General features: G+C 34.5%; 1 protein-coding gene across 1 annotated transcript in view; it reads right to left on the bottom strand.

Annotated features, from left to right (window-relative positions):
• Positions 1-24157, bottom strand: part of CNBD1 (cyclic nucleotide binding domain containing 1) — a 621665-nt gene that overhangs the window by 489950 nt on the left and 107558 nt on the right. The window lies entirely within an intron of this gene.

Below are 24157 nucleotides of genomic sequence, written 5' to 3'. Positions count from 1 at the left end.
TGCTTACTTTAATTCCTTCAATTTCTTTTTCTTTTCTAATGGCTACTGCTAGTATTTCTAGTACAATATTAAATAATAGAGGTGATAATGGGCATCCTTGCTTCACTCCTGATCTTATTGGGAAGGCTTCTAACTTGTCCCCATTGCAGATGATACTTGCTGATAGTTTAAATACATACTGTTTATTATTTTAAGGAATGGACCTTCTATTCCTATACTTTCTAGTGTTTTCAATAGAAATGGGTGTTGTATTTTGTCAAAGGCTTTTTTCTGCATCTATTGAGATAATCATGTGATTTCTGTTGGTTTGATTATTGATATGGTCAATTATGTGGATGGTTTTCCTAATATTAAATCATCCTTGCATTCCTGGTATAAATCCCACCTGATCATAATTAATAATCCTTGTGAAAACTCTATGAAGTCTTTTTGCTAGTATTCTATTTAAGATTTTTGCATCTATGTTTATTAAGGAGATTGGTCTGTAATTTTCTGTCTTTGTTTTTGGTCTGCCTGGCTTTGGAATCAATACCATATTTGTGTCATAACAAAATTTGTTAAGATTGTTTCTTTGCTTATTTTATCAAATAATTTGTATAGTATTGGGATTAGTTGTTCTTTAAATGTTTGATAGAATTCACTGGTAAATTCATCTGGCCCTGGGGATTTTTTTTAGGAAGTTCCTTGATGACTTGTTCAATTTGTTTCTCTGAGGTGGGATTATTTAAATATTTTGTTTCCTCTTTTGTTAATCTAGGCAATTTATATTGGAAATATTCACCCATTTCACCTATATTGTCATATTTATTGCCATATAATTGGGCAAAATAGTTCTTAATGATTACCTCGATTTCCTCTTCATTAGAGGTGAGATTCCCCTTTTCATCTTTGATACTGAACATTTTCAATACCATATTTCAAAATATAGAATTAACAGAAAAAAGAAAAATCACATGGGAACAGAATATCATTCCCATTATTCTGTTTATTACTAGAGTTGTCCTAAAGACCCTTTCAGTGAGCCTACAGAAAATAAATTTACATGACAAAACTTTAATTCAATTACAAAAGACTGATATTTTTTCACCTGTGCAACTGTGAGGGGTTTTTTTGTTTGTTTTTTTTTTTTTATGTAATTTTATGTAATTATTTTAGTTTGGGCCTCCCTATCTTGCTCAGGCTGGAGGTTCAATGGCTACTCATGGAACCAATCCACTGCTGATCATGTACACAGAAGCTCTGGCCTGCTTCCATTTCTAACCTGGAGCAGTTCACCTCTCTTTAGGTAGCCTGGTTGGCCCTTGCTTCCAGGGTCAACATATTAACATCAGACTTAAGACAGATATCCATGGGCTCTACTATAGCTCAGAATTCCCAGGCGCATGCAATCCACATCCTCAATCTCTTCAGTAGCAGAGATTTCAATCAAGTGCCACTATGCTCAAAAAATCCTAGTTATTTGTCAACAGAATATTATACGTAACAAAAGCTGACTACTCAATACCACTTCTACATAAATTTATTTTAAAAGATAGGAACAAATACCAACAACAAAATTACAAACTCGCTTCAATATTTTCAAAGAGCTTTACCTACATTATTTCTTTTGAGTTTCAAAGCAATATCTCGATTGGGAAATCATTTAATCCTCATTTTGCAGTTGAGAAAAGTGAGGCTCACAGAGTTCCTGTGACCTAGCCATGGTCAAAGAATTGCGCATTTTGAGTCAGGAGATTTTAGTATCTTATGACAGAAACAGGCTACATATTTATAAGTCATTGTAAGTAAACCAGATGTCTCAGTTTCTTCATCTGCAAAATAGGGATAATAATATTTGCACTATTTGTCTCAGTGGGTTATTGTACAGAAAACGTCCTGAAAGCCTTGACATCATTTATAAATGTGTTATTGTTGCTAAAAATAAGCCCCTAAATTAAGGTGTTTTATCTCTTTTGTTTTTATTGTGCATATAAACACAATTTTTTCCCAGTAGATCATTGGCCTTAGATAGAAAGATGAAGAGCCATCTAGACCCAATTTAAATATGTTCTCCTCCTAAGTCCTAGGAAAGTACTGGTCACCTTGTAGGCAAGGAATGAAGTCTTTTTATAGGGCCCACAAGTTGTTTCTTACTTTAGAACATAAGATAATTGAGAGCAAAAAACACATAACTGTCTATGGTTTGTGTCAAAATTCCCTAGACTTTAAAAAGGATTAAAACAGAATTATGGAAGACTATTAAAAAATCCTGATAATTTATAGTTATTGTTACCAAAGTCACTAAATATAACCTCTCTTATTAATAAAACCTCTCTTAATATAACCCTATAATTTGTACATTTAGTCAAGACAGGCCAAACCAGGTTGAGGTTAACTGATAGCCCCTGATAGACTTCCCCTGACAGAAGGGTTCGATGAAAACATTTTTCCTCAGTGATCATAAAGATGACAGAAGCAAGAGCTAGGTATGGAGTGCTCAGAGTTTCGTCAGCTATCAAAGATACCAAGGCCATCCATCCATGGTATCCTGGGCCATGGCCAGTTGTCCTGACTTTTGACTTGCCATTGGATTTTGATGATAATAAAAGAGAAAAATGAGACTGAGGACTTTGTACAAATTCTGCCTCATTAAATCCAATCTAGGAGGGAGTCAAAAGTCTATTGACTTTGTCATTTTGGTCCTCTTCAATTACAAAGAACAACAACCACAGTAATAGAGATTTAGACAAGGTCACATATGTAGATATAGGACAGAACTTACACTGAAGTTTTCCTTGGAGGGCTTAGAAAGCCATTAATAGACCTTAGTTTTGATTTGGTAATAAAGCGAATATTTATATATCACAGAAGTTTGCAACGTGTTTTTCCTATTTTATCTCATTTGATCTCCAAATAACCCTGTGAGATAGGTATTATCTTCATTTTACAGATAAGGAAACTGAGTCAGGGAGAGGTTAAGTAACTTTCCTAGGGTTACTCAAGTTCCACAACTGAGAAGATATTTAAAGCTCTTTAAAAAAAAAACTTTCCCTCTAAACAGAGAAGTAAATAAATACTTGTTGATGGAATGAAAGAAGTAATATGAAAGGTTAGTCTGAGAATGTCACAAATTGTAGGCAGAAATCCTAGAAGCAGGAAAGCTAACTGGGAGGTTGTTTGATTAACTGAAGAGCAAGGTAATCAAGTTTTAAACTGACCTTGGGCATGGAAAATAGAGGAGGAATAATGGATGGGAATGAAACCTCACAGGAAATCTCAAAAGGGTTTTTAAAAATAGGGAAAAAACACTGGTACTAAGGGGACAGGTAGAGAGGTATTGATAGAAACACAAACAGGAGGAAAATGTACTGTTCACATAGGAAATCCATAGCTAAGAGAGTAAGAAATGATGGAAGAGAGGCAAATATAAGGGAAAATAAGGCAGAAAGTTATGGAACAGTGGTAGATTGTTGGGGTTGGATGTGAGAGGAAGGTAAAACTCCTATTTACTCAGGATTTTGATGAGGTTTCCCAAATGGAAAGAAAACACTTGTTTCGGTTTATATATGTGTTTGTATGATGGATTATCCCCCACTAAAGCCTTTCTCTTATATCTCATCAAGGCATGGAGGAGTTTCTAGAATCACAAAGGCTAGAGAACAGACCACAAGTTCTGATACATACAATTAAGCTTTAAAAATTGGAAATAAGGACCTAAGAGAGGGACTCTCTATCACCCCAGGATCAACTTCAGTCAATTTGGAGAACCAAGTATTACTTGTTGTAAATATTGTTGTTGTTTTCTTATTTTATTTTGTTTTGGAAAAAAAAAACAGGAAAGAAACAATCATGTATTAAGTGCTTAGCATACACCAAGTAGGGTGCTAAGTGCTTTGAAAATTTTATGTTATTTGATCCTTACAACAATCCTAAGAGATAGGTGCTAATTATCTCTATTTTACAATTGAAGAATAAAAGTCAGACAGAGGTCAAATTGTCTGTTCATTCAACCAAATTATGAGGCCATATTTGAATTCACATCTTCATAATTTCAGGCTCAGAAGACTATCCACTAACTATTCATGAAACAATATATTAAACTATTCAAGAATTGATACCAGAGGGGGCAGCTGGGTAGCTCAGTGGATTGAGAGTCAGGCCTAGAGACAGGAGATCCTAGGTTCAAATCTGGCCTTAGACACTTCCCAGCTGTGTGACCCTGGACAAGTCACTTGACTCCCATTGCCTACCCTTACCACTCTTCCACCTAGGAGCCAATACACAGAAGTTAAGGGTTTAAAAAAAGAATTGATACCAGAATCAGTGAAAGGAATACCCACAATAATGAAATCATGGATTCTTAAGTGAAATTGAAAATGGGTAAGTACTCTATTTCTATTTCTACCATACCCTTTCACTAGACATTGGTTTGATGATCCATTTTATGATCTATTTCTATGAAAACTAAGTGCTGAAGGGGGAACAAATTAATAGAATTTAAAACCAATAAGACTATGTTAGCTTATTTTTCAAAGCATCAGTATAGAATTTGCTTTTAGTATGCTACATTCATTTTCTTTCTAATATTTATAAGAATGAATATCAAAATTAACAAAGTAATGATAGATCATTGCAGCTACAGTTTAAAGTATAGTTTGAAAAATATAAGTTGTCCCCATTTAACAGATAAGAAACTATGGATCAGTCTTTAATGACTTCTTCCTAATTATCCCAAAATGTCAACCTCAGTTTTTAAACCCAGATCTTCTGTCTTAGGTCCTGAACTCTTTAAGTGTCAGTATTATCAAAGGAAATGTTTTTCCCACTGTGCCCAAGGCAAGACAACCCTGCTCTTTCTTTTTTCTTTCATTCTGTTCTTCTTCACAAATATTTTGCTTTTAATTACCCCTTCCTTTTATTACCACCTTGTTTATCTTATTCCTATCATATTTCTCTATAGGTTAAGTTAGGATTATATACCCAAAAAATATAGTTGTTATTCCCTCTCTGAGCCAATTAATATGAGAGTAAGGTTTAAGCACTGCCCATCATCACCTTCATCCTCCTCTCCCCTGGAATAGTTTTTTTGCACCTCTCTCTCTTTCCTTTTCTCTCAGTGTAATCCTCTTTTTCATGCCTTGATTTTCTTTTATTTTGCATATTAGGTCATCCTAAACAACTTACTTCCACAGCCTCTGTTTATATGTAGTCCTTTCTAACTGCTCAAATACTGTTAAAAATTTTAAGAATTACAAATATCATTTCTCCATGTTGGAATATAAACAGCATGACTTTATTGAATGCCTTAAATTTTCCCTTATTTATCTTTTTATGCTTCTTTTGAATCTTATATTTGAACATCAAACTTTCTTTTTAGGTCTGGTCTTTTCATCAAGAATACTTGGAAATCTTCTATTTCATTAAATGGCCATTTCCCCCCAAAAGAATATATTCAGTTTTGCTGGATAGGTGATTCCCAGTTTTAAATATAGTTCTTTTTCTTTTCAGAATATCATATTCCAACCCTTCTGATCCTTTAATGTGGAAGCTACTAAATCCAGTTTAATCCTGGATATGATTTGATATTTGAAATGTTTCTTTTTAGCTTCCTATAGTATTTTCCCCTTAGCCTGGGAACTCTTGATTTAACTATAATATGCCTTGGAGTTACCATTTTGAGATTTCAGGAGGTAATCTGTGGATTCTTTCATTTTTTTGTTTTACTCTCCTCTTCAAGAATATCAGGGCAATTTTCTTTGATAATTTCTTGTAATTTGATGTATTGGCTTCTTTTATCAAGGATTTCAGGTAGTCCAAAAATTTTTTAATTGTCTCTTCTGCAACTAACCAGGTCAGTTGTTTTTCAATGAGATATTTCATATTTTCTTCTATTTTTTCATTCTTTTGACTTTGTTTTAATGTTTTTTGATGTCTCACGAAGTCACTAGTTTCTATTTTCCCAATTCTAATTTTTAAGAAATTCTTTTTTTCATTGGATTTTTGTACCTTTTTCCTTTTTTTGTCAATTCTGCTTTGCTTTGCTTTCATTTCTCTTTCCCATTTTTCCTCTGCTTCTCTTAATTTATTTTTGAAATCCTTCTTGAGTTCTTCTAGAGCCTGAGACCAATTCATATTTTTCTTTGAAGTTTTGCATGTAGCGGCTTTGCTCTCAGTGTTGCCTTCTGAGTCTGTGACTTGTATGTTTGTCTCCATAAAAATTTTTATGCTTAGGGATTTTTTTATTTGCTAATTTTCCCAGCCTTTTCTTTGACTTTTACCTTTATCTTAAAGGTGATATTCATTCTCAGGTAGAAGAGTCATTCTATTAAGCTGCTCCCTTTCTCCTCTCCATCATGCCTAAAGACATTTTTCAAATTATCTGCCTAGAAGCCCAATGGTAATGCTTCTTTCCTCCCCTGTCTGGGGTAAGGGAGCAGCTCACATGCAGTGTGAGGGTAAAGTTTGGGCACTTTAGTCTCTAAAAGTTTACCATCACTGCTCTAGGCTTACATAGACCAGGCATAGGTGGACTGCCTTCCACTGGGGTTCAGGTTCTCTCTGCCAACATAGGCAAGGGCTTTGGGTTTCCCCTTTGGTTTGCACCAGCTAGGTACTCAGCCTACTGCCTTGGGTTGGGGCTTGGGACCTTAGTTTGGTTTTGGGCAGGGGCTCAGAACTTCATTCTAGGTCTGTACCAGCCAGGAATACCAAGGACTTCTCTGAGTTAGGGCTTGAGGTCTCACTGAAGTCTTGTTCTAGGGCTCGGAACTTTAAGGTTTATACATGGAGTTGCACTGCTGTTGGCTTAGGCAGGGTCTCAGGGTCTCAAAGTTGGTTTGGACCCAGGTTCAGAATCTGGAACAGTAGATATACGGTGGTGGTGCTTGCTGTTGGCTTGTGTAAGTACTCCTTGGCGAGGCCTTGCTGTGGACTGCACTCCTCTCATCCCAGTGAACCAGACCTTCTGTGCCTACCTTTCAAGTTATTTTCTGTAAGAAGGTTATTTCACTCCATCCCTTTGTTTTGGTTCTTTCATTTTTTTCATTTTGAAGCATTATTTAAGGTTTTCCAACTTATTATGAAGCTTTCCCAACTTCTACTCCATCATCTTGTCTCTACCTCTAAACCTCCATATAACTTTCTAATTTCTTGTTTCCATAAGTGCTGAATAGATTTCCCAAGCTAACAGCGCCCTAGCCACATTCAATACCAGTCCTTAAGAGTATTTCTTGATGGCTCCACCATTTTTATAGTGATTACCATTGCAATGGCCACATAATATTGTGTTGTATGCAAATATAATTATCTTCATCATCAATAACATTATCATTGTCATTGTTGTTATTATCATTATCATTGTGTTCAATAGAATTGAGTAAGAAACAGTTCTGGGACAAATCATCACCCTGTTAATGTTTGACATTCTCTTGAACAAGAAGATAAAATATCATCTTTTAATTTTAGTACTTGAAAAGAGCTAAGAAGATGTAAATTCATATGCAACAGTGCCCAAAAAATATATCAAGGGCAATTCCAGTAGTAGGCAGAATGACAGAGATAACATATATTTCATCTTTTTTCCTCTGCTAGATTTGATTTCTCTAGTTCTTTTTTAAAAAGCTTTTTACTTCATGTAGCTAGGAGATAATTAATACTTGGCATTGACACATTTGTTAAATAACATTTATTACTCTTTAATATTTTGGATCAATGTTATGTCTGGAAGAATATGGACAAAAGCTTGATCTATGATAATGATCCAGTTCAGTACAATTTGTTGTCTAAATTGCCAGGGATGTTTTGAAGTCTATTTGTCACACAGGGACTTGTCATCAATTAATTTCCATAAAAAAGAAAGTTTATTTTATGTAATCCAAGTCATTAGATCCTGTATTACAAACAATTTAGAAGGCACTACATTTTTGCACCCATAAGCATCTAGCATTTCCTTTCATAATCTTACCTGATCAGTTAAGTTTTTGTTCCTTTAGGATGATCTGTCTGGAATTTCTGGTTTTAATGGCCTGAGCTTGAATTGCCATCACAAACGCCATTTGGTATCCTCATTTCTAAACCATTCAACATGATTCAAACATTTGATCTATGTTTCATTCTCAACATATTGTTGATTGAGTTCATGTGGGCATTTCTCATGGGAGGGCCTTTTGTTTTCTTCCCACTCTGGGATCTTTGCCATTTCATTATCCTCCAGAGGTAAACCACTTTGAGTTACATTTGGGAAGTCTAAACCATGTACCTGCTCTCAGCCTTTGCTGTGGCTCAGTGAATTGATGGTTATTTGTTCCAAAAGTATTTTTCTAAAATTTTAACATGTTACAGTGATAATGATAATATTTCCGGGGGGTGGGGAGTGAATGCAAACTGTTTAAATATAGCAAGTAAAAGAGAATGAAGTATCTTTAAAATAGTCCCGTGTTTTCAAACATAGCATTCTGAGGAAAACCATAATTTACATAGTAACCTAGTGATCAAACTCATTATGATTAATATGATTCACAAAATGAATTAAATTAAAATCAATTTTAAAAACCTAATAATTCAATACATTTAAAGATGACAATTGCTATGTATGTTCCTCTTATTCTACTAGGAATTTTCTCAAGTCTTCTAGGGGGACTCATCTTTAAACTCAAGAAGTTTTTAAGTGTTGACTATGACAAGTCATGGCAGGTTGTGATTTGTCAGAGAAGACAGAGTCATTCCATCTCCTAAAAATGTTAAGTATATACCTGAAGCAAGGTTTATAATTTACCAAAGACACAAGTCTAAAATATAAATTGACAATCTGTGATGATTATTAAGGAGGGAAAGGTTTTAGTTCAAAAATAAATATACTGATCTGTAAAATAACTTATATATAAAATTTGACCTTTAATGTAAAAGCTAACAATTTAGTCATAAAAGGGAAAATATTAGCCTAGAGGATAGGGGGCCAGCCTCAGCCAGGAAGATTCTAGTCTTGTCTCTAACACATTGGCTGTATGGTCTTGGTCAAATGACTTTTGGTTCCTCAGCTAGTTCTCTAAGATTATAAATTGTAAATGAGGTGGATGTAAAGTAAAAGAGATTATCCTCCCTGAGAAGTTCCTACTCTGATGAACTCAAAAATTTAATACAAAAAATCATATACTAATCATTCCAAAAGGGCAGAAGGACATCATAGTTTTCCAGAAACCCGATGGACTTCTTGAATGCCTAGTCAGCTATTCTAGAGAAGTCTCAGACCAAAACAAGTCATAAGAGCAAAAAGTCTCAGTAAACCAAAAAGACAGGAAAATCTATAGCTGGAAATTTCCAAGAGAAAAGACACATCTTGGAAACTATTTTTTTCATGGTCAGTTTAAATTGCACATCCTTAAAGAAGCCTTTCATAATTTCATTAGTTGTTAATGGTCTCCCATCCCTTTGCTGATTAAGGATTTATGTGAGTACATGCATATATCTGTATGATCACTCATATATACATATGTGTGTGTGGTGTGCATTTATCTTAAAATATCCTCTAATAGAAAGGATGCCGAGATATTAGAAGATATGGACTGGCACACTTTTGTATTTGTGTCCCCAGTTTTTAGTGCAATGTTGGCACTGAAGTACTTGTTGAATTATTTAAAGCCTAAAAAAACAATGTTCTCTCCAATCATAAGACCATAGATGTGTCCTCACAGGGCCAAGGAAGTAGTCCAAAAGAAGTAATCTCTGAAGAAAAACCCAACTCTCAATGCTGCTGGCTCAGATACAGAGAGTATACACTTTTGTTCCATCATGTTAATACCTTTTTCGGTTTTTCCAATGATTTTCATACTAGTAAAAGGTCACAAATACCCTTTGCAAAAAAGAAAAGGTCATGTCTCCCTTTATAAGCTTTTGGCCTTGAACCTCCATTTCACCAAACATTACAACACTGGCTCAAAGGTCAAGTACATCCATCACCTAATAATGTGACTACAAGGGAAGGGAGGTAATTTCCCTTTTCACCATTACTTCTTCCTTCTTTATGTTGCCCTCCATATTTCTGAGTTTAGAGTTGAACTGAAACCTGTGCTTTTTATGCTAGGTCTATGGTTTTTCAGAAAAAAAAGAGCAAAATTAGCCATAAAACCTAAATTCCACCATTTATCATTTACTTTGCAATATGAGGATTAGTTAAAATATGCCCTTCCTGAGGTCTCTGGTTGAATCTTCTTCTCATGAAAGCTGCCTAAGTAGCTAGGATTCAATTGCCTCATTCATGGCCACATAAAATATGTAGTAGGCACCTTGCTGATGCAAATGTATCTTAACCACTATTTCAAAATATTTTATGATGTGGTGGAAAAAGATACTGGATTTAAAATCCAAAGGCTTAGGGGTCAGATCATGGCTACTTACTACCTTTGGAGCACTTTGAGTAAATCCTTGTCACTTAGAAGCCCCAGTTTCTTTTCTGTAAAATGAGTGGTTTATACCAGATGATCCATAAGGACTTTTACAGCTTAAAATATTAAAGCTCATTGATTACTTAAAAAGTTAAATGAGACAAGTATTATTCACAAAATAATTACTAATCAGTCATTAATTCTTATTAATTAATAGAAATGGTAATTACTAATTATTTTGTTAATGTTATTAGTTCCTGAGGCTTGGGCATAGAAAACACAGTCTGTTTCCTTTAGAAAGATTCTAGAATGACAAGTGTTGGAGTACATTAGTTTTTTTCAATTTCTCTAATTTGACTTTATCTTTATTCTACTTTCTTTTTCTTTCTTCCTTTCTTCCATTTTTGTTTGCTTTCTTCCTCTTTTTTAAATTTGTCCATAGTTCCACAGGATTTCCCCAATAGGAACACACTCGCATACTTAAATTATAGGATTGTTAGTAAAAGACTGTAGAAAAGAAATTATGTCAATTATACTTCAAAGGTCATGAAGTTGTGGATAAAGGTCAAAGGAATAAAAAGAAAAGAAAAGAAAAATATTGAGCCACATACTGATAGATAAACTCACTGCATAGCAATCTCAGTTGGAAGGGCTCATTTAGAGCCCAAGCACCATGTAGGCTGAAAATTGAAAAGGCCAATTCTCAAATCATGACTGTAAGCAGCTTCCATGGTCAGAAGGCAAAAGAGCAGATGGATAAAGCAATGAAAGAACTGCTGATAATACATTAGTGTCTTAGTTCAAATTTCTCTTGATCAGTAACTATTCCTAACAAAATTTGGACAATAAAAGTTAAGTTAAACAATATTCATGGAAAGTATAAAAGCATTTTCCAGTCTTGCAGAACTTGCCTGATATATTAGTAGCTTTATGCAGGATGATTCCAGGAAGGAATCAATTGAAATTAATCTCTCAAGCCAATTTCAAACCAGAAAAAAAATAAGTTTTCTCGATTCCCTCCATCTCAAGAAGTCTGAGACTGAACCTGTTGTCAGTCTCTAATCACTAAGAATGAATCTGGTAAGAAGATGGAAGAGTAGGGTGTGAGGCTTTCTCCACCCTCTAATATCCCCTAAAAACAACCAAAATTAACTCCATACAGTGAAAGCTAAAAGCAACAAAAATACACTTGAGTGAAGCTGAAACCTAAGAAGGAAGGTTTCTAATTTCCCTGATCTAATGGAATAAAAAAAAAAATAATCCCTGAGAACAGGATAAGCTGCCTCACCTTAATTTACTGAATCCCTGGAGCTGGCATCCCAGAGGATACCACTGGAATCATGAGACTTGGAGACCTGAGGAATATAGACTGGACACCTACTCTATCCCAAACTGCAGCAGTAGGAAAGAAAGAGTGAGGAAGAAGCGCCCATCAGTAAATGTGGTTATTCAGTGACTAGGGCCCCATCAGCTCTGGTCCCAGGAAAGTGCAGTCCCTGGTTGCTGCCATATTGGTAGGTACTGTTCTTGCAATAACAATGGAAGAACTGTCCATAGGTTCTGTTCGCTCTGTTCACACTTGAGATATCAGCTCAAACTTAGAGGACAGTAAAATAAAAATAACTACTTCAAAAAAGCAAAGAAATACAATAAATGGCTACAAGCTCAAAAAGAGCTTTGGAAAAGCTTTTTATAAAACCTCAAAAAACAAATCAGAGAAATTGAGGAAAAAGAAAAACATAAGAGCAATGCAATAAAATAAAAAAAAAATATGAAAGATCATCCAAATGAAAAAAAGAGATCTAGAAATTCATGGAAGAAAGCAATATATCAATAACTAGAATCAAATAAGGAGAAGTGAGTGATTTCCTAAGTCAAAAATAATAAAGACAATAAAAATAAAGTAACAGAGCCATAAAACATCTTATCACAAAAACGACTGACCTACAAAGTAGATCAAGAAGAGACAATACAAGAATAATTGGTCTACAGAAAAGTTGCAATAAAAAAGAGTATAGACAGTATACTCCAAGAAAGCATCAAGGAAAACTATTCAGAGATTCTAGAATCAGAGAGTAAAAGAGAAACTGAAAGAATTCACTGATAGCCACCTCAAAAAGATCCAAAGATGAACATGCACAGGAACATCATTGCTAAGTTCCATAACTCCCAGGTTAAGGGGAAAATATTAAAAGCAACAAGAAAACGACAATCTAAATACTATGGCTTTATAGTGAGAATAATACAAGACTTAGAAGCTGAAACATTCAAAGAACACAGGACATGGAACATTATATTTTGTAGAGCAAAAGAACTGGACTTACAACCAAGAATAACATGATATATAGCAAAGATAGGCATAATTATAGGAGGTAAAAAATTATAGGAGGTAATTAACTAAAGACTTTTCAACTATTCCTGGGGGAAAACTCAGAAGTCAGCAGAAAATTAAATTGAATAGAAACATAAAAAGGTAATGAAAGAATAATAAGCAATTCAAAGGGTTAAATTGTTTGATTCTTGTATAGGAAAATGTCATCTATGGACTCTGAGAATGGCTCCTTGCCTGGGTATTTTGAAGGTGAGTATATGGATGGAAGTGGTTGGGTGAATGTAATAGAATGAGCCAACATGGTAGTAGAATAGACCAGGAAGAAGGATGAGAGGAGGAACTGCCACAAAGAAGGGGAAGAGGAAGTGGAGGACTGGCAGTATTAGAAACCTATTCTCATCAGACCTGAGACAAAGAAAAACATAAATAATTAGAAGGGTAAAATTTGTCTTAAGAAACAGAGAAGCAGAAGGGAAAGGAAATGAGATAATGAAGGGATTGGGAAGGAGAGTACTTAACAAGAAGTAGGTGGATAAGTTGAAAGAATAAAAAGGCACTCTTAGGACAAGATAGGGTAGGAATTTTTAGAAAGGTGGATAAAACAAGAAGTAAAAGGTAAGGGGCAAGGGACAAGAATGGGACCTTTGAAAAGGTGGGCCAATTTGGAACTAGGAGGGCAAAGGGAGAAGATAAAGAAGAATTTTGAGAAAGAGGTGAATTGGAGAGGTATTGGTCAAAGAAAATTGGACATCTGAGGAGAGATATAACTGAAAGAAAGGAAGAGGGGCAAATAGTAAAGAGGAACAGAATAGATGGAAATACATAACTGGTAACTATGACACTGGGTATAATGAGATGAATTCACCCATTGGAAGAAATGGATAGCAGAAAGGATAAAAAACCAGCACCTGGCAGTGTGTTATTTACAATAAACACAGAGAAAATGAGAGGCACGCATAAACTGAAGCTGAGGATCAGAATATATATATGCTTCAGCTGATCCAGAGAAGACAGAGGGAGCAGTCACAATCTCTGACAAAGTTATAGCCCAAAGCATCTTATTAGAAGGGATGAACAGGGCAACTAAATTATTCTGAAGGTGGATAATGAAGCATCATCAGTATTGGACCAGTATGCACCAAGTGTTATAGCATCTAAATTTTTAAAGGAAAAACTAAATGAGGTATAGATGGATATAGATTACAAAATACTAATAGTAGGGGACTTTAATTTTCCCCTCCCATAACTAGATAAATCTAACCAAAAATAAACAAGAAAGGAGATGAATAGAACCTTAGATAAGTTAAATTTGATAGCTACCTGGAGAGCCTACACACACACACACACACAAACACACACACACACACACACACACACACACACACACACACACACACACACACACACACCTACATAAGGCCAGTCATAGATCTAAGCCTAAGCATACACATAATCCAAATATTGTTTCTGGTGGGGCAACAATGGTTTAGAAAGCATAAATATTTTGAAAGTTGTACTTTAACATTCTTCATACTATGGAGGTATTTTTGCATTCCTAAAGGGTTGTAGCATTGGAACAAAGTTCCATTGCACATGATCATGCTGGAAAGACTTGGTTTTGGAAAGAACATGGTCCTGGTGATATGTTAATTGAGAACCAGATGGGTTAAGTTAATCAAATTAATTGCTAATAGGAACATGGAGAAACAGGTTCAATATCACCTTGATAGAACAGTTGTAATTTTTTTTTTAAGAAACAAGATGGAAATACACATTAAGAGCTATAAAGCTGTACATGTTCATTGACCTAGGGAACCCATTACTAGGATTAGGCTCTAAGGGCATGAATGAGAGGGTAAAAAAGCTGTATATGTATGAAAATATTCATGGAAGCTTTATTTGTTTTGACAAAATAACTGACAATAACACAAATAAATCAGTGGGAGTATTGGCTAATTTTGTGATACTTGAATTTAATGGATTGTATCATGTTATTAGAAATTACAAATATTGGAAATGTAAAGAAAACAAGGGAAATATATGAAGAGAAGAGAATATATATTATGGTTACATTTTTTTAAATTACAGCTGTAAAATCAAGAGAAAAACATATGCTAGTAAAGAAAATGTAAAGGGTACTGAAAACCAGAAAATATTTATATTAGCACATAAATTTTACATATTTTCAAACAAATTGTAAACAATGTGAGGTTTGTGGCTTTGCACATAATTTTTATGCGCTTGTTTAGTTAAATGTTTTTATGGTGGTGGTATGTAATTATGTATTGGTATGTATTAAGTATATAATAATAATATTTTAAAAGAATGGATCTGCATCCAACATACATCTGAGATAACACAACAATAGTCAATAAGATATAATAACTAAAATTCACTTAATTTGTGGTAGTTACATTAAAAAAGAACATCACAATATTAATGCCAAAGGAGGCCATTACTGATTTTTTTCTTTAATATATCCTTAATTATCTAAACATGAAAAAAATTAAACAGAAAGATAAGCAACGAACCTTTTCCATTATGAAACATGGATTCTCTACCTCTGTGCTTTTAGTAATCACTTTAACTGGTAATGTTGCAGAAATAATTTTTATATATTTTTATTCTGTTGTTTCATGAAAATTAGAATATGCAAATTATAAATTTTTAAAAATATTTTGCATGTTTACATGATTCATGTTCTTTCCTTCCTCCCTCCCAGAACTGACAAGCAATTTCACTGAGTTATACAAATATTATCACTTGATACTTATTTCCATATTATTCATTTTTGCAATAGAGCAATCTTTTAAAACCAAAATTCCAAATCATATACCCATATAAACAAATGATAAGTCATGTTTTTCTTCTGTATTTATACTCTCATAGTTCTTTCTGTCGTTGTGGATGACATTCTTTTTCATAAGTCCCTCAGGATTCTCTTGGATCATTGTGCTAATAGTAGTAAAGTCCATTACGTTAGATCATTCCAAAATGTTTCACTTTCTGTGTACAATATTCTCTTGGTTCTGCTCATTTCACTCTGCATTAGTTCATGGAGGTTCTTCCAGTTCATATGGAAATCCTCCAGTTCATCATTCCTTACAGCACAATAATATTCCATCACCATCATAAAACACAATTTGTTCAGTCATTCCCCTCATTTTCCAATTTTTTGCCACCACAAAGGGTTCAGCTATGAATATTTTTGTACAAGCCTTTCTTGTTATCACTTTGGAATACAAACCTAGTAGTAGTATTGCTGGATTAAAGGGTATGCCATATTTTAAAGTCTTTTGGGCATAATTCCAAGTTGCCTTTCAGAATGGTTGGATCAATTCACAACTCCAACAGCAATGTATTAGCATCCCAATTTTGCCACATCCCCTCCAACATTATCCTTTACTGTCATATTGGCCAATCTGCTAGGTGCGAGGTGGTACCTCAGTGTTGTTTTGATTTGAATTTCTCTAACCAGGAGGGATTTAAAACATTTTTCATGTGATTATAGATAGTTTTGATTACTTCATCAAAAAAATGTCTATTCGTGCCCTTTTGTACATTTGATTTAGTTTCTTATAAAATTGAGAAATTAGACATTTGCCAGAGATTTTGTATGTTTGCTTCCCTTCTAATTTTGGTTGCATTAATTTTGTTTGTAGAAAAACTTTTTAATATAATCAAAATTATTCATTTTACATTTTGTAATGTTTGCTGTCTTTTGCTTGGTCTTAAATTCTTTCCTTTCCCATACATCTGACAGGCATACTATTCTGTGTTCATCCAATTTACTTATAACTTCCCTCTTTATATTTAAGACATTTACTCATTTTGAATTTATCTTGGTATAGGGTGTGAGACATTGATCTAATCCAAATTTTTCCATATTGTTTTCCAATTTTCCCAGCAGTTGGTTTTTTTTTTGGTCAAATAGTGGGTTCTTGTCCCAAAAGCTGGAATCTTTGGGTTTATTGAACTTTTCCTTACATTTAGATAATTCATAACATGAAGTCTGTTTCTTTGATAATTCCATAACATAATTGTTCATGAGATAATTCAATGATATAATCACTTATGAAGATCTTAGGTATTCATCTCATGTTTTGGGCAACTTTTTAAAAATTCTATGCATGACCCTTCTCTTCCTCAGTTTTAACCCTGCTTGTGGTGTTTCTCTAAGTGGTCATACTATCAGACCTACCTCACAACATGCCTACTCTTTGTAATCCTAGCATTTAGTAGAGGGCACATAGAAGATACAGAAGAAATATTTGATGAATTGTTTCAGTTCGAAATAACAGCTGTAAGCTCATGGGGACATTTTGTAGCTAGAGTGGTAGAAAGATCTAAAGGTACTTCTACACTCTGGGGAAACAAAGCTATGGAGAAAAATAATCAGCCATCGTCCTCCAAATCACCTCAATTCCTATAATATTAGAGTTGTCCTTTCTTCTTCCTCATCCCTATATCCTACCAATTCTACTTCCATGACATTTTTCTTTTATATATCACCATAATCCATGGATAAGACCATCACTTTAGATAGGGTACTCATTAACATTTGCTTCTATCAATCAATTACTCAAGTAGTATGCATTTATTGAGTGTTTACTTTGTGACAGGCACTGTGCTAACCATTAGAGGTATAAACCCCAAAGGGAAAGCCCCCCGACTACAAGAAGCTTACAACCTATGGGGAAGGGAAATATTTAATTTTCAATATATACATATTTACAAAATGAATACAAGATAGTTTGGAGAAATATACTAGCAACTTGGGGTTCAGAAAAGGCATAGGTTGTAGTTCCTAGAAAGAATCTAGAGATTCAGAGAGTCAGAGGTGAGGAGTGAGAGCATTCTAAACATGGAAGACAGTCAACTGGTTATTAGAGGTTCAAAGATGGGTGAGCTAGAGCATTTTTGGAACACAGTGTAGAAAGGAATAATATTTTAGGAGTCCAGAAATGTGGACCAGAAAGGACCAAGTCATGAAGAAATTTAAATGGTAAAAGTTTATACTTGATCCTAAAGGTATTAGGGAACTACAGGCATTGATTTAGTATGTTGTGAGGAGAAAGATGTGTGTGAGTGGATCACGGTATCCCTGCTTTCCATTTTTTTTCTAATTTGTACATTAGTGGATCCCTATAGCCTCAATGATAAAATCCAGATTTCTTTGTTTTAGCACTTGAAATCCTGACTCTAGAGATATGACCTTCCTTTAAAGGTTAACTTCAAATGAATCTTTTCCTCATGCTTTATGTTCCACCTTTCATTTGGCATTTCATTTGATTTCCTACTTCTGTTTATTTATATAATATCTCACTCTCATGTGGAACCAACTCCAGTTTCCTTCATATTCTACTTCCAAAATCCTTATCTTCCTACAAGGTTCAATTCAGGTGCCATTTCCTCCATAAAGACTTCTCTGTTGCCCTGCTATTATTTTAGTGCCCTTGCCTTCCAATTACCTTATATTTATGTCTATGTGTACCCAGTGTATCCTTCTCATGGAATGTAAGCTCCTTGAGGACAGGGACTGTTTTGCTTTTTTATCTTTGTTTCCCCACTGCCAACTATGTAATTAGACATCTTGAACCCTTGATCTCCATTTCCCAGTACCTCACTCTCCTCCTGTCATTATGTACTGACATAAATTCTCCCATTTTCTGCTTCTCTTCTTCTTGTCTTCCTGTCGTGGCTTTTTGAGCAGGTAGATTAGCTTGGGCATGTGGTTTTATTTTGTTAGATGATTACCTTTCTATTCCTTTACTTCTAGTGATTATCAATAAATCTTATAAAATATAATATTTGGAGTTATTGTATATTAATTTTAAAGCTTATACAGCAAAAGCTTTCACTTAGCGGATGTGACTTTCATCATCTCATACCTAGATCATTACTGCAATGTCCTACTGATAGGACCCCGTAACACATGTCAGCTATAAAAATAAACTTCCTAAAGTTCAGGCCTTACCATGTAATCCAAACACACATATTCAGTCAACTTCAGTGTCTCCCTATCACCCTCCAGGATCACATAAAATCTTCTATTTTGGCATTCAAAGACCTTTACCACCTAGCAATCCAATCCAATCTAATATAAAATGCCTATTTATGTAGCAGGTGAGGGGCAGCTAGGTATTTATACTTATATGAATGAAATGCTAGATCTGGAATCGGGAAGACCTGAGTTCAACTCTGGTCTCAGATACTTACTATTTATGTGACTCTGGACAAGTCACTTATACCTGTTTGCCTTAGTTTTCTTATCTATAAATATAATGGAAATGGAAAACCACTAGAGTATCTTTGCCAAGAAAACCCCAAATGGGGTCATGAAATCAGACAACTGAAAATGGCCAAATCACAACAACAAATGTGCCATTCAAGGCTTAAGTTAACAGTTTGGTGGTGAGTTTAAAAATAATGAGTTTCTTTTTTGGAGTGGCAAAGTATTGGAAATTAAGGAGTTGTCCATCACTTGGGAAATGGATGAACAACTTGTGGTATAGTGTTGTAATGGAATATTATTGTGCCATAAGGAAGGATGAATAGGATGAGTTCAGAAAAACCTAGAAAGACTTATATGAACTGATTCAAAGTGAGCAGAACCAAAAGAACATGTATTCAGTAACAGACACACTATATCATGATTGACTGTGAGGGGTTAAACCATTATCAACAAAGCAAGTTTCTAAAATAACCACAAGGGATTCATGATGAAAATGCTACTGACAGCCAAAGAAGAAACTGTGGGAATTTATGTGCATATCAAAGCATGCAATCTTCTACTATATTTCCTTCATGGGATTTCTGTTGTATGTGTGATGTGTCTTCTGTCATGATATGAGCAACACAGAAATATATATATATATATATATATATATATATATATATATATATATATAAATATATAACATGAAAGTNAATGGAATATTATTGTGCCATAAGGAAGGATGAATAGGATGAGTTCAGAAAAACCTAGAAAGACTTATATGAACTGATTCAAAGTGAGCAGAACCAAAAGAACATGTATTCAGTAACAGACACACTATATCATGATTGACTGTGAGGGGTTAAACCATTATCAACAAAGCAAGTTTCTAAAATAACCACAAGGGATTCATGATGAAAATGCTACTGACAGCCAAAGAAGAAACTGTGGGAATTTATGTGCATATCAAAGCATGCAATCTTCTACTATATTTCCTTCATGGGATTTCTGTTGTATGTGTGATGTGTCTTCTGTCATGATATGAGCAACACAGAAATATATATATATATATATATGTATATATATATACATATATATATATATATATATAACATGAAAGTACAGATATAACCTATATCAGACTATTCACTACCTCAGGGAGGGTCATGAGGGTAGGAAGGAGAAAATCTGAATTTTGAAATGTAAAAAAAATTGTCAAAAACTGTTTTTACATGTAACTAGAAAAATAAAACATTTTTTAAAAAATTTTAAATGATGTTTATCCAAGAGAGGAATCTTATTCAGTTAAATTGAAAAAGGGCAGAAAACGAAAAGTAAAATGAATTCTTGTGGACCCAAAGTCAAAAGCCTCTGCTCTCAAGAAGCTCACAGTCTAATGAGGAATAAAAAGTGCAATCAAAACTCAAGTGGAGTTGATTGAATACATATGTGGGGGTGTGGGTGAGGGGAGGCTACATCATCAGGCGTAAGCTTTAGGAAAATAATTTTACAGCTGAATACAGGATAGACTAACTTGGGGAGAGATGTGGCAGGGAGATCTACCAGCAGGCTATTACAACAGTCCATTGATGAGATGATGCTCCCCATCTCCACCTCCACCCCTAACACTTTTCAAGTCTTATACCTTATTCCTCAACATGCACTCTTTGATTCAGTGTCATAGGCCTCCTCGCTCTTTTTTGAATAAAATACCTCATACCTGGACTCCAGACATTTTTTCCGGCTGTCCTCCATGGATGTACTGCTCTTCTTCCTCATCACTCTCTACTGACTCCCCTACTTCAAGTCCCAACTAAAATCTCATCTTCTACAGGAAGTCTTCCCAATCCCCCTTAATTCTAGGACATTCCCTCTGTCAATTATTTCCAGCTGATCTTGTATAGAGTTTATTTGTACATAATTATTTGTATATTGTCTTCCCCGTTAGACTATGAGGTTCTTGAGAAAGAAGAGACTGTCTTTTGCCATTTTTTCCTTTTGGTATCTCTCACACTCAGTACAATGCCTGGCACATAGTAAATTCTTAATAAATATTTATTCACTGCATGGGTACTTAAATGTTACTTCATTTTATTTGAATTGATAGTATTCAATTCTGGGTGGCTGCTGTGATCACTTAGCCTCCCTATACAGTAATAAAGAATAAGTAAAGATGATGGTCTGATATGGGGTCTAGTCAATCAATCAACATTTAAGTGCCTACTATGTGCCAGGCACAGGGCTTAAATACTTGGAATACAAAAAGAACCAAAAGATTGTTCCTTCCTTCAAGGAGCTTACAATCTAATGGGAGAAGAAAACATGCAAACAAATATATAAGAAGCAAGCTATATAAAGGATAAATAGGAATTGATTAACAAAAGGAATACAATGGAATTAAGAGGGATAGAGAAGATATCCTGAAAAAGGTAGGATTTTAGTTGGGACTTAAAGGAGTCAGACAGGTCAGTAGTCAGAGGAGAGGAGAGAAAGCATTGCAGGTATGGAGGTTGACCAGAGAAAATGCCCAGATGGAGTGTCTTGTTTGTGGACCAGGAGACCTATGTCATGTGTTATTGAAATGTTGAAGTCTCTGATCTAAACTTCCTGTGGAAGTTTAGGTGTCTTTGAAACTACATTTCCCATGATCCAACTGGCTTCCTCTCTTGTGTAATCATGTAGACAGGAAGCATAATAATGTAGACAGAAGGATAAATAGTGAGTGACCGGATTGGCACTTCCTCTTTGGTGACTTGGAACTGATCCAGGATGGGGAGAGGAGGTAACATGGCAGGTGGCTTCATTTTCCTAATGGCTACCAATAAATCTTTTAATACCATAATATTTTTAAATATATCCCTCTATATCCATTTTATTTCTTACATTATCAAAGAGTAACATGTTGGTCAGTAATATTTAAGAAAATTGGAAAGATTGGAAGGGGCTAAATTACAAAGAGCCAAAAGAGTATTTTGTATTTGCTCCTAGAAGCTATAGAAAGCCATTGGAATTTGTTGAGTAGTCTAGGGCTATTTATGCAAACTATACCCAAGGGGTTCACAGAGGTTCACAGAATTGACTAGTAAACCTAAGGACTATTCTCCTCCTCATCAGGTTATCATCCTTGAGCATTTACCTACATATGGTGCAATACTGTCTTCCTCCTCAGACTGACATATATAAGGTAAGTTAGGACATGATTGCATATTAATTAACACATGTTAATTCTGGCATTTAGAAAAGATGTTTTTGTTCCTTCTCTTCTGGAGGGCAGTGAGCTCTAGTTTACAATCATACCTAAATGAGATCATTGTTTCTACAGGAACAAAATGGAGACTTCACACTCAAACCAGAATCTCCTTCTCTTCTGATAGTTTGAATTTGTAATTTCCCCACTTAGAGAGCATTTTACCAGAGTACAATGGTGCAAGAAGCATGACATTGGTATTTCAAATAGCACTAGCCTAAATGACAAAATCCCTGATGTTCTTCCAGGGAACAATTCTTTTGACTCTTTCCTAGGAAGAGGCTCTGCATCATTCATTATTCTACTGAAACATAATGATCTTCAGATGCATTGTCTCCTTGAAAGGAAAATCTTTAATTGGGGAGAAAAAAAAATAAAATTCTTGCTGATTTTCTCAGCGGACGTGAAACTAGCAAATGAGGAAGACAAGAGAATGTATTAGGGCACCTGGAGATGACAGCTCAAACTGGAATTTCCTTAATTCATTCTTTAGGTCATCTCTTCTACCCAGCCTCCCCACCCTATCCCACATACCTCAATATAACTTTTAAATAAAATATTCCAAGTGTTAAAAAATTCTACTAAAGCTGCTTGATATATTTTTAAAAGTTGGTTTAATTCTATCCAGTTGTTACAAGGAGAGAAAACAAAGCTCCAAAATGAAATGATTTATCCCGGACTTTGAATCAAATCTGGGATCAAATAAGGTAAGACTAGAACTTTTTTTCTCTTGTCCCCAAGCTTACTATTTTATCTCAATTATTCCATTAAAGTATTTTTAAAACCCAATACTAGATGTCAACTCTAAATTCCTAAAACAGAACATGGCCTATGTGTCTAAAAATATAAAACCAAAAAAAGCATTTTGATATGAAAATAGTAGACCACAGGAAACCAGAATCTAATGTAACATAGATTCCTTTCAGGGCCTGGTAAAAGGTGAGGTGGTGTTTTTTGCAGATGCCCACTTACCTTTCCTTAATTCTCTCCTTTCTCCTGGTTCCCCATTTTGAGAAGGATAGAGGATTGTGAGGGAGTAAGGTAACATGCATAGATCGCAAAATGTCAGAAAACAATTATTGAAAATTGTATTGACATGTAAAAATGAATAAATAATAGCTAATATTTATCCAGTATTTAAGGTTTGCAAAATAATTTACACCCTCAAAACAACCTTGTAAAAAACATGCTATTATTATTTCTATTTTCAAAATAAGGAAACTAAAACTGTAAATGATAAATTGATTTACATTAGGTTACACAATTGGTAAGTGACTGAGGCAGGATTTGAATCTGGATATCTGACTCTTAAGTTTACTGGTCTATCCACCATACCACTTAGATTCCTCACAATTTCCAAGTTAAACTTATTCATAGTAAAGGATAGATTCCACCTTTGTCTTAGTTCTAGTACTCCCACTAACTCATTGTGCAACTTGCATAGTAAATTCCCTGAACTCTGGGCCAATAGTTGCCTAATCTATCAAAGAGCATTGTTCCATATTAGAGCATTTCAAAGGTTCTTTCTGGCACTAAATCTCACAATCCTTTTTAATATTCTCACAAATATAATTCTACTTTCAAAGTGACTTGTCACAAAGAAGAGAAAAAAGATTTCTTTCTCTAGACTTCTCTTTTCTTCCTACTCTTTTCCCTGGTTCTATGATTTTTTTCCTTCATTTTTGTGCTGGGCAAAAAAAAATAAGCAAGATTTTGTGGCCTCTAACTCATTTCTAGATCTTATAATTTTTTTGAGAAAATTTAAATTTTTACTTTTGTGGAAAAACTTTTTTTCCCATTTTGTTACAATTACCATAGTCCCAATAGATCTCATAAAAATTTAAATTCCATCATAGGTTTTTGAATGGAATTTATTGTTTAGTGCCTCTTAAAAATAAATTATGTTGATTTTAACCAATATATAATCACCTAAAACGTTAGCTACCTCAAATAATACATTCAGCCACAATATTCCCTTTGGTGACAATTCCAGTCTCAACGGG

Source organism: Gracilinanus agilis, chromosome 1 (assembly GCF_016433145.1).
Source record: "Gracilinanus agilis isolate LMUSP501 chromosome 1, AgileGrace, whole genome shotgun sequence".
Taxonomy (NCBI): Eukaryota; Metazoa; Chordata; class Mammalia; order Didelphimorphia; family Didelphidae; genus Gracilinanus; species Gracilinanus agilis.
Note: the sequence above shows the minus strand (reverse complement) of the source record. Positions and strands in the feature narration are given on the sequence as shown.